The sequence below is a fragment of the Hesperophylax consimilis genome, chromosome 5, assembly GCF_061612785.1.
Source record: "Hesperophylax consimilis isolate HC1 chromosome 5, BYU_Hcon_1.0, whole genome shotgun sequence".
Lineage (NCBI taxonomy): Eukaryota > Metazoa > Arthropoda > Insecta > Trichoptera > Limnephilidae > Hesperophylax > Hesperophylax consimilis.
The window spans coordinates 40942950-40953781 of NC_142840.1; positions in this window are offsets into that span (position 1 = coordinate 40942950).

A 10832-nucleotide genomic window follows, 5' to 3' on the forward strand; every position below is an offset into this window, starting at 1 on the left:
CTGGAAAGAAGGCAAGAATTTCGAGTCTCGCAATTAATTTATTTGACATATTTATTATCAGTTTTTCAAAACCGTATCCTATTCCTACTTCTTGAGTTGAGCCTTTTGGTCAGTGATTTACTTTGTGACTTTGAGGGTTCAACGCCTACATAGCATTATCATATTTTCTTTGGGAATACCTATCATCAAAGAAAATTGTATTTTTGAATAATTTGTAACAACTTAATTGTAGGCATCATCGTGCATGTAATCAATTTCTAGCTAACCGATTACGGCCGTTCTTACGTAAAAATTAACCGGTCATATTATTTTGACAACTCACGTCACCATAGTGCGTAATTATCCAAATGACCAATTGGAAAATAAAATTATCTTTAAAATTAAAACTAAAAAATATAGTACTAAAATCTATCTTTAGTCACATTACTAAGAATTTCTTAAGCTGATGCAGCCTTTAGATTTACGAAAATAGCTTAATCTTAAACACCTATTATATTGTTGCTGGCCACCTAAGACTGGCCAATTACTGCAGGCTGTGGCTACCGACTGTTGGCCACCGTTGCTGGCCACATAAGGCTGGCCAATTACTGCTGGCTACTGACTGCTGGCCACCTAAGGCCGGTCAATTACTGCTGGCTACCGACTGCTGGCCATCGCTGCTGGCCACCTATTACTGGCCAACTGCTGTGTCTTATGGCGCGCTGATAAAATCAACAGATGAACGATGTGCTCCAATTTGAATCATCATTGAAAGCATTCCTTTGTACAGGTGTCACTACGCCTAAGATAGATACTGTCCAGAAACCAATTGCCTCTATTTCTATCTGTGTATTAAAACACAGTAGTAATTAAATACAAACTCTACTTCTTGTGAAATGGGTTGAATGTTAAAAATAGGAAGTACCTATAAGCTATAATCATTTGTACTTTCTGTATACTAGTACAATAAATGTAATCAAAATGTGAATATTTTATCATGAGTTGGACAGAACACCTCGGGGTGTTTTTTTAAATCATTACACAGATCGAGGGCTGATGTGTGACAGTGCTTATTGTTTACATTTTTTCTTGTACAGGCCCACACGTCTCGTACAGATAATTTTGGCTTTTTTTTCATTTTTTCATGATTTTATTTGTGATTATAACTTCACAGCGGTGCTGCCAAGGTCTGGTATATGTGAGAGGATATTGTGTCAGCGCTTTATTAGCAGCAGACATATACCTGGACGGATGACGAACCTCGTGCTGGCATGACTGTTAATGGACGCGGTGGACTCTTTCGTTGCAGCAGCTGGTCCAGTTACTTCACCACCTAGGATTCTTGCTTCAGAGTCTCCAACTTCTATCTTCGTGTCACCTGTTCCCGTACTTCATTTTACTTAAAGTAACTTCACTTTATTTTTGTAATATATATTTTTTTTAAAGCGGCGACAAATTGTCCAATAAATAAATAAATAAAAGTATTCGACCCCAAACTTATAATGGCCGTATTTAAGACTCGGCATTCCGAATTTGACCATAACATACTTTCCTAGAAAATTTCTTTAAAAAATCTATTTAATTTTTGAAGATAATCTTTATACACAGGCAGAGCTGAAAAAACAATTTTATCAAATTCCCTCCGAAAATTATAAAAAACACATCTGGCTGCCTTATTAAATATATAAGAGCTATTCAAAAATCACAGTGTTTATTTAAATGCTACTTAAGACATTTGCAGAGAGAATTTTGCTCTATTATAAATTAGTCGTGTTTTATTAAATATTTTCACAACTACCCACCTGAGTGGACTGTGCTTATTGTTTCAGTACCTAGGATTACGTGATTTGTTGGAGAAAATATTTAATCGCTAATATTAAAATCATTTATATTACATATAAGGTAAAAAATGTTATAAAGGTAAAATAATATTGTTTCAAACATGGGAATCAACAAAAAAGATCTTGTTATTCTAAGAAGTTATTATATTATCTACAAATATTATTATGGACGAATATTTACGTCTATGTAAACGGACGGTAATAAATAATTGATATAAAATAATTATTGTATACATTATATAAGTACTGTTATTATAATTATATCTATAAAGGAACGCAATTAAATCTAGTTTGTAATATGTATTTCTTCGTGCAATATTTATTATTATACCTATCTGCAAAATTACTCCAGTACCTACCTATTCATTTTTAAACAGAATGTAGGTACCTACATCAGATTTTAAATAATAAATTATTTCTTACATTTCACAGAAATTAAAATATAATTTAACAGAAGTAAAATTGTTTAATTATGGAAAATCAAATAATTATAACAAGCAATGTAAATATTATTGTTATTTAATTGAATTGTTATCCATACATACATATTTTTTTGTTATCATCCAAACAATAATAGGATTATAAACATAATACTATTCAAGGTAACATTAAATAATATAAAAAAATGTATAACGGCACAGAAATAGAGAAAATAATAGTAGGTATACATATTTATGTTGGACATAACTTGTCTCACTGGGCGAACCTGTAGGCAGAATTTCGATCAAAATAAATTAATACGCTGTCAATGGTTTACCATTAAGTTAATTATATACAGTGTACATGGTTTGCCATTGACAGTGAGGTACATTAACATATCTCTGACAGTGAGTTACCATTAATATACATTATGAGTTCCTATAAAGCCATTCATTTAACTCATCGTCCATCGCACAATAATTTTAATAAAAATTCGCTGTCTTGGGTGAATTCCTTGGTTATTGCACATCCTTTATTGAATATCCATTGTTTAGTGGCTATTTTTAATTGATTCAAATTTATGTCGCGTGTTTCTTGTGCTTTGAGTATTTTCGTAATATTTAATTACTTTATTTTGGCGAAAATTTGTATTGATTATTGTTTGCACCTTTGATAGTGAATCTACGGCCGCAAGTGTTGCACCATACGATTATTCCATATTCGATGATCGGCAGAGAACATAAGACAGGGTTTCCGGGCGTAAAGTGCGCTAACTAGTAACACACTCGATGGTAAAAGTAAAAAAGATAAATAACTTTTTCGAAAAACAACTTTTTTTCCCCAAACAAACAATTCAACTTTTTACCTAAAAACTACCTTCAAACGTTGGAATTTTGAAAACGTTTTTCACTTTTTTATTTGTACTATCATAATAATACCAGATTCCTACCCACCCCTCATACTTTTCCATTCCAGACCTTCCTTTCACCTCATACCCTTTAAAAAAAAAATTAAAATCATGAATGTACATAAAAACAAACTTAACATCATTACAGCGGCGAGTAGCAGGCGTCACCCTGCGGGCCAAAACTGTTGGTAAATTTTGCCAACATTCACGGTCTGCACACTAATTTAAATTCTGTACATCACCATTTTTTGTCCCAACGTCTCAACCTTCTTTTCCTATCCGAAACTCAGATATCCGAGCCGCCAGACTCCTCCTATCTGGACTGCCCGGGCTTTACCCTTGCAAGCAAGTTCCGACTCAAAGGAGGAGTCTGCCTCTATAGTCGAGCTGTGTACGACTATTGAGTCTGGAAAACTCCAGATTCGACGTAATGTGGGTGCGCGTCAATCTTGCCAGTACGGCAAGATTCTACGCATATCTATACCGCTCACCGAACCATAGCGAATCAGACACTTCCGAGCTCTTCAAACATTTGAGAGATACTATTGATGATCTCTTGCCCCGCTACCCTTCGGCCGAGTTTATTGTTCTGGGGGACTTCATAGTTCATAACGAACCATGGTTGAAGTTCTCAACGGACTCGGCTGGCCGACAGGCGGAATCCTTTGCCATTTGCTACGGATTAGAGCAACTGGTTCAGGAGCCTACAAGGGTTCCTGATGTCCAGACTCACCGTTCCAATCTGTTAATCAATCCCCGTTAGCCTCAGACCAACCAATGAGAGGCTGAGGAGAAAAGTGTGGCACTATAGGTCAGCAGATTGGTTCGGTATGCAGGCCCATTTCAACGCTTTTCCGTGGTCAGCTGTTTGTTTTCGGACTTCGGACCCTTCAAGATGTGCCCAGAAGATTGGTGAAGTCATCAAATCGGCGATGGATGGCTTCATACAATCGACTACTAAAGAAACTGGTGTGGGCTCAAAGCCGTGGCTCAGTCGACAATGCTCCGAAGCAGTTCGACGAAAAAACGCGGCTTACCGAGCCTACAACACATCTCGAACGCCCGAAAGCAGATCAGCATACAACAAATCGGCAAAGGAATGCAAGAGAATCATTAATAGGTCAAAATTCGAACACGACCTGCAGATCAGCAAAAAGCTGGCTGCCTGCCCGCATGGCAGCAGAGCATTCTGGTCCCTTGCCGGCTCAATAGGTCGGAATTTTTGCAAACCCAGTTTGCCACCTCTTACCAGACCTGACGGCTCACTAGCAAACACCGCCACCGAAAAGGCTAACTTATTAGGGAAAATGTTTGCGGAAAAATGTTTGGTTCCTCACTGCGGCTTCTATATGAAAAAGCTGAGGATCCGGCATCGGGATGTACTCCACGTTATACGGGGGCTCGATGTTAACAAAGCTAGTGGACCTGATGGAATACCTGCCCTGGTATTTGCAGAGGTGTGCTGCGGAAATAGTTCCAGTTTTGACAAAGCTCTTCAAAATGTCCCTGAAGTGTGGCACTGTGCCCTCTGGTTGGAAAAAAGCGGTCATTCACCCTATTCCTAAGAAAGGTGACCGCTCCAACCCGGCCAACTACCGCCCCATAGCGATCACATCAGTTCTGTCCAAAGTGATGGAACGTGTGATCAACGACAAACTGCTCACATACCTCGAGAAGAACAAAATTATCAACGACCGTCAATACGGATTCCGGCGAAACCGCTCGTGCGGTGATCTTCTCGCGTATGTGTCGCATGTTTGTGGGCGGTGCCTGGAACGTCACGGTGAGACTCAAACGGTCGCACTAGACATATCCAAGGCCTTTGACCGGTCTGGCACCGAGGACTTGTCAACAAATTGCCTTCTTACGGACTTCCCGCATCCCTGTGTACGTGGATTGCTGACTTTTTAAGGGATAGGTCGATTCAGGCAGTTGCTGACGGTTTCACCTCATCCTCACACTCTATAAATGCTGGCGTCCCACAGGGATCGGTTCTGTCTCCGACTTTGTTTTTTGTTGCACATCAATGACCTTTTGACATGTGCACCGATTCATTGCTACGCGGATGACAGTACAGTTCATGATAGTTTTTTGTTTGACAAGCCCCCCAAGGGCATACAAACTCCAACGGCTCGGAGGACTTTGAAGCAGAGAATGTACGGTTATCTCGAGAGTATTTCCTCCTGGGGTAAAAATAATCTCGTCGAATTTAATGTTTCAAAGACCCAATCCTGTCTGATTACGTCTAAAAGGGATCCAAATGATAATCTAGTCTCCTTCAACGGAAGCAATCTTCCGAACAGGCCTTCCATTGATATGCTTGGTGCAACTATAAGTGACCAGCTCAGGTATGGGGGCTCCATCGAAGCCAGAGTAAAGTTGGCCTCTCAGAAACTGGGCGTACTGTACAGGGCCCGCAGATACTTTAATAATACACAACTGCTGACCCTGTACAAATCACAAGTGCGCCCTACTGTCGAATTTGGCAGCCATCTCTGGTCCGGAGCCCCTAAATACCTGAAAAAAACCCTTGACTCTGTGCAGAAACGGGCGGTCCGTTTGATAGATTCCCCAATCTTAACAAACGGACTGCAATCTTTAGAGCACAGGCGTCAGGTAGGTATGCTGTCCTTGTTCTATCGGTATTACAATGGAAGATGCTCTGAGGAACTAGCGTCATTGATCCCTTCGGCACCGATGCGTAGTCGGGTTACACGCCAAACGCGCGCCCAACATTTGTACACGGTTGACATTTGTCACATGAGAACGAGTCGCTTCTACGATTCGTTCTTAAGTTCAACAGCTCGGCTGTGGAACGAACTGCCGGCCTCTGTGTTTCCTCCCTCCTACAACATGGGACTCTTCAAGACCCATGTTCACTCCTTCCTCTCCACAAAAAGACCCTCCACACAGCATCCCCAAAGATGACATGGGCCCTGAGGGAAATTATTTTCTTCTGTGTGGAGTTAATATTAAAAAAAAAAAAAAAAAAATACATATCAACTATTTCCATTGTCCCGAAGAAGGTTGAATGCGACCAAAACCGGTCGTCTATATCAGTGCTCCGCAACCGGTGTGCCGTGGCACACTGGTGTGCCGTGAGCCGGACACAGGTGTGCCGCGGTCAAATTCAATGTATTTGAAATTTTACAATATTTCATTATGTATTTAATACACAATGACAAAATATTTTTCATTGTCTGCAGATGCTGTTAAAAGACGTATTCACAATATATTAGAAACACTGATTAGAAAACTGTTATTGGCTGAAAAATTTGCGCTTCAGATCAACGAAACAACCGACATTAAAAATAAAGCACAGTTGATAGCTATTGTACTTTTCGTTGACGAGGACTTTATTCAAGAATTTTTTTTTATTTTGTAAGGAGGTTTCAGGGCGAACTATCGGTGAAGATTTTTTTCAAGTAACCGATGATTTATTCAAAATATATAATATTAAATGGAGCAATTGCATTGCTGTTTGCACGGAATAGCGCTGCGGCAATGACGGGTAGTAAAAAGGGTTTTGTCTCTTGTGTAAAACAAAAAAAAACAACGTTACAATTTACACACTGCTGCATACATCGCGAAGCATTGATGGTCAAAAATTTACCAGAGGAACTTTTGAACACGATGAATGAATGCATTAAAATCGTAAACATAATTAAATCAAGAGCCCTAAACTCGCGAATCTTTGGAATACTCTGCGCAGAAATGGGAGCCGAATATGAATCCTTATTGTTTTATACTGAAATTCGTTGGCTATCCCGAGGCAAAGTTTTGGCTAGATTGTTTGAGCTTCGTCACGAGGTGTGTCAGTTTCTTTTAAATCAAAATATGCCCAAACTGTATCAGCACCTCAGAAATCAGAAATTTGGTCAATGTTTTTATTCCATTAATACGGAACAATACGATTGGATTCGAAATCCTTTTGCAACCAATGCAATAAATTCTACGGAAACACTGCCTTTGCAAATTCGAGTGGAATTTACAGATTGAAATAATGACATGACATTAAAACTTGACTTCTCCGAAGATCAATTAAATGTTTTCTGGATTTACGTTAAAAAAGAATATCCTTTCATTTCCGTCAAAGCATTCTGAACACTACTTCCATTTTCAAAGACATATTTATGTGAGCAAAGTTTTTCAACGGTTTTATTAAAATGATAGGAGGTCATGCTTAAAAGGTCTTGACCAAGAACTTCGGGTTACGCTGTCAAAAATCGAACCGAATATAAAACTTTTGTGTTCATTGAAACAAGCGCAGGTTAATTTAACAATGAATCGCTCATTAATTTATTATTATTTTATAATAATTATTAAGATTGCGTAAAAATAAATATCTTATAATAGTATTTATGTATGTATACTTTTCAAATAAAAAAACAAAAATTATTGTAAATTTTGTGTATCAATTTAATATCTATATATTTTAGCTTTTGGTGTGCCGCGGAATTCTAGGAAGAAATTTGGTGTGTCGTAGGTGAGAAAAGGTTGCGGAGCACTGGTCTATATGACTCCATAAAGTGGTTTAAAACTACGTAAAAAAAATCATTTATGTAATGTCAAGCCACAAAGTGTTTGCTTCCTTCCATAATTCATTAATCTTTTATGCTTCACGTAAAATAAGAATAATTTATTTATTTTCAATTTTTTTTAATGTGTTAGAACCAGCAGAAATTTACAGAGATTTTCTCGGGTTTTGCATGTCTGAGTATGAATAAGTAACACAGTATTATCTTCGAAACTCACCATTTTCAAAAGGTCTTTGATATACAGGCGAAACATAGTTGGGCCTAGGACACTTCCTTGGAGGACTTGGATAAGTGCTCGACTGAATTTGTATGGAATTTTGACACATTGTTTTTGATCAATTAAAGTAACTATGAAAGATTTATAGGTATTTTCCCCTTATTCCAATTGGATTTAGTTTATATGTTATAGTCATAGTCATTAAATAGATATTACACATAATGACTGGTCATTATATATAATAACAAAATTGTTTAGTCAATGTGATAAATTAATCACTTTATCCGGATATGATTCATAATATCGGGTCAAAGTTAGCCAAAGTAATAAATACGGTCCAACTGACTTGTTACCCCCCTATCCTAACCTAACCTATCATAACCCAATCTATCATAACCCAACCTAACCTAACCTATCCTAATCTAACCTAACCTAACCCAACCTAACCTAATCTAACCTTTAATAACCCAACCTAACCTAACCTAAAATAACCCAACCTAACCTAACCTAAAATAACCCAACCCATCCTAACCCAACCCAACCTAATCTAACCTATAAAAACCCAACTTAACCTAACCTAACCTATAATAACCTAACCTAACCTAACCTAATCCAAAATAATCCACCCCATCTTAACCCAACCCAACCTAACCTATAATAACCCAACATAAATTAACCTAATCTAAAATAACCCAACCCATCCTAACCTTACTGAACCTAACCTAACCTATAATAACCCAACCTTATAAATTAAAGGCAAATTGAAATATAATTTTATAATCTTTACCTATTCCTACTTGTTTTATTACTTTATCCAAGTCTTCGAAGATATTTTATAAAATGACTAGTTAATTTGATTAATTCTGTGTCAATTATCACATTGTCTAAATTGGGTGGACATTATAAACAATGGCTGGATAGTATTATATAATATCCGGATTTATTACTTTGGCTGTAACATATATATATCATGGGAGATCGTATCAAGTGCTTTTGATAGAAAGATGGAAATGATTTTTTTCTCTTTATCTATGTTGGAAACAATAAAGTGTGTTACATCCATGGAAATAAGAACCGTGACAGCAGTAATTGAAACAGCATTGCTTTTATTAGATCGAAATCCGAATTGATTTTCTGATAAGTAGGTGATTGCTTTTTTTCTTTCTTCTGGAGACAATTAATACATTGTTAACAATCTTTAAACCACTTTCAAAATAGAATTGAGAATTGTAATAGGTCTATAGTGGTTACTTTTAAACCAGTTTTGTGTATCGTTATAACAGGTCTTTATTTAGGAAAGTTTCCCTGTGATATACTGTGGTTAATAAAGTAAGTAATAGGTTCTAATGAGATAATACCGGAATGGCATCCACGCCCGCATTTTGTATTTTTAAAAGAGTTAATATTACCTATTCATAATATCATATTTATTTATTTATTTATTTATATATATATATACGCCTAAAAAGGCTTTTACATAGAAGTGATACATGATGCAGTACAATAAGAGAGACCGGTCAGTGGTTGAGTGGGCATAGCGCTTGGGTCTCACCCGAGCGTCGCGTGTTCGATTCCTCGGCTGGCTAAGTCCTCCATCACAACACAAGCAACATTTTCGGCTTTCTGTGGTGGTAGTAGGAGATTTTCAAACATTGTTTGGTTATTGGTTATTCGTAACCCGGGAATGTTTGTCTTTCTTTTTTTTAAATTAAAAAAAAAAAAAAAAAAAATGTATTATTCAGGAGATATTGACAGAAAATAGATGTAATCCATTTTAAAGAAGGTAAAAAATACACACTTGTAAAATTGAGATTACAAGTATAATGAGAAAATATTAAAAAATATGAAGCAAAATTAGTAAAACGTAAGAGTAACATAAAGTAAAAAAGAAATTATAACAACACTACATATAAAACAAATCATTAAAACTAATTTACCAAAGCTACTCTAATTTGTAGGATTCAAAAAAGTGTTGGTGTAGATTATGCTTAATTCTATGTATGGAGTCAATAAATAAATCAATAACACCCCCATACTTGTTGCCCAGATCATGCATCCTATTGGTCAGTGAGTGTGTCTGATAGTTGGTCGAGTATGTGTTACAGAAGAATGTTATATTTTGTCTTGTATTCCTAGTCGGCACATGTAGTTTAATAGTGGCAAGGATGGCAGAACTATCAATTAAGTTGTTAATGACTCTGTGTAACACAACCAGGTCTGAAATAATTCTCCCGTCAGACAGTGTTATTAGATGCAATTGATTCATCAAACTGACATAATTAATGTAATCAATAGGAATTCCGAGCTTAAAATTTACGTACTTAAGAAATTTGTGCTGAACTCTTTCTATATTATTGGAGTGAAATTTATATAAAGGGGACCAAATAGGTGAATTATACTCCAATTATTGACTTCTGACTAATGAAATATAGAGGGTTCTCATACAATCTATGGACTTAAAATCGGTTAAAGTTCTACAAAGGAAGCCAAGCATCTTTAAAGCCTTATTAGTTATATAGTTGATGTGTTCAATGAATGACAAGTTTTCAACGAATATTACACCCAAGTCACGAATATGTGATACTGGTATTAATTTAATATTATTTAATGTATATTCATGTAATATATTATAACGAGTTTTAGAAAATCGTATTACTTGACATTTCTGAATGTTCAAAAATAAAGCATTTTGTTCACACCATTGATGAAGTTGTTCTAAATTACTCTGTAAAATTTGACAATCGTATACATTTCGTATTCTTTTATATATTTTTAAGTCGTCAGCAAATAGCAGAACTTCTACATCATTAAATTGGTCAACAATGTCATTGATGAATAATAAGAAAAATATTGGGCCGAGGTGGGACCCTTGAGGAACCCCACTTGTGGCCTCGAATATATAAGATTGTACAGAATTAAACTTTACACTA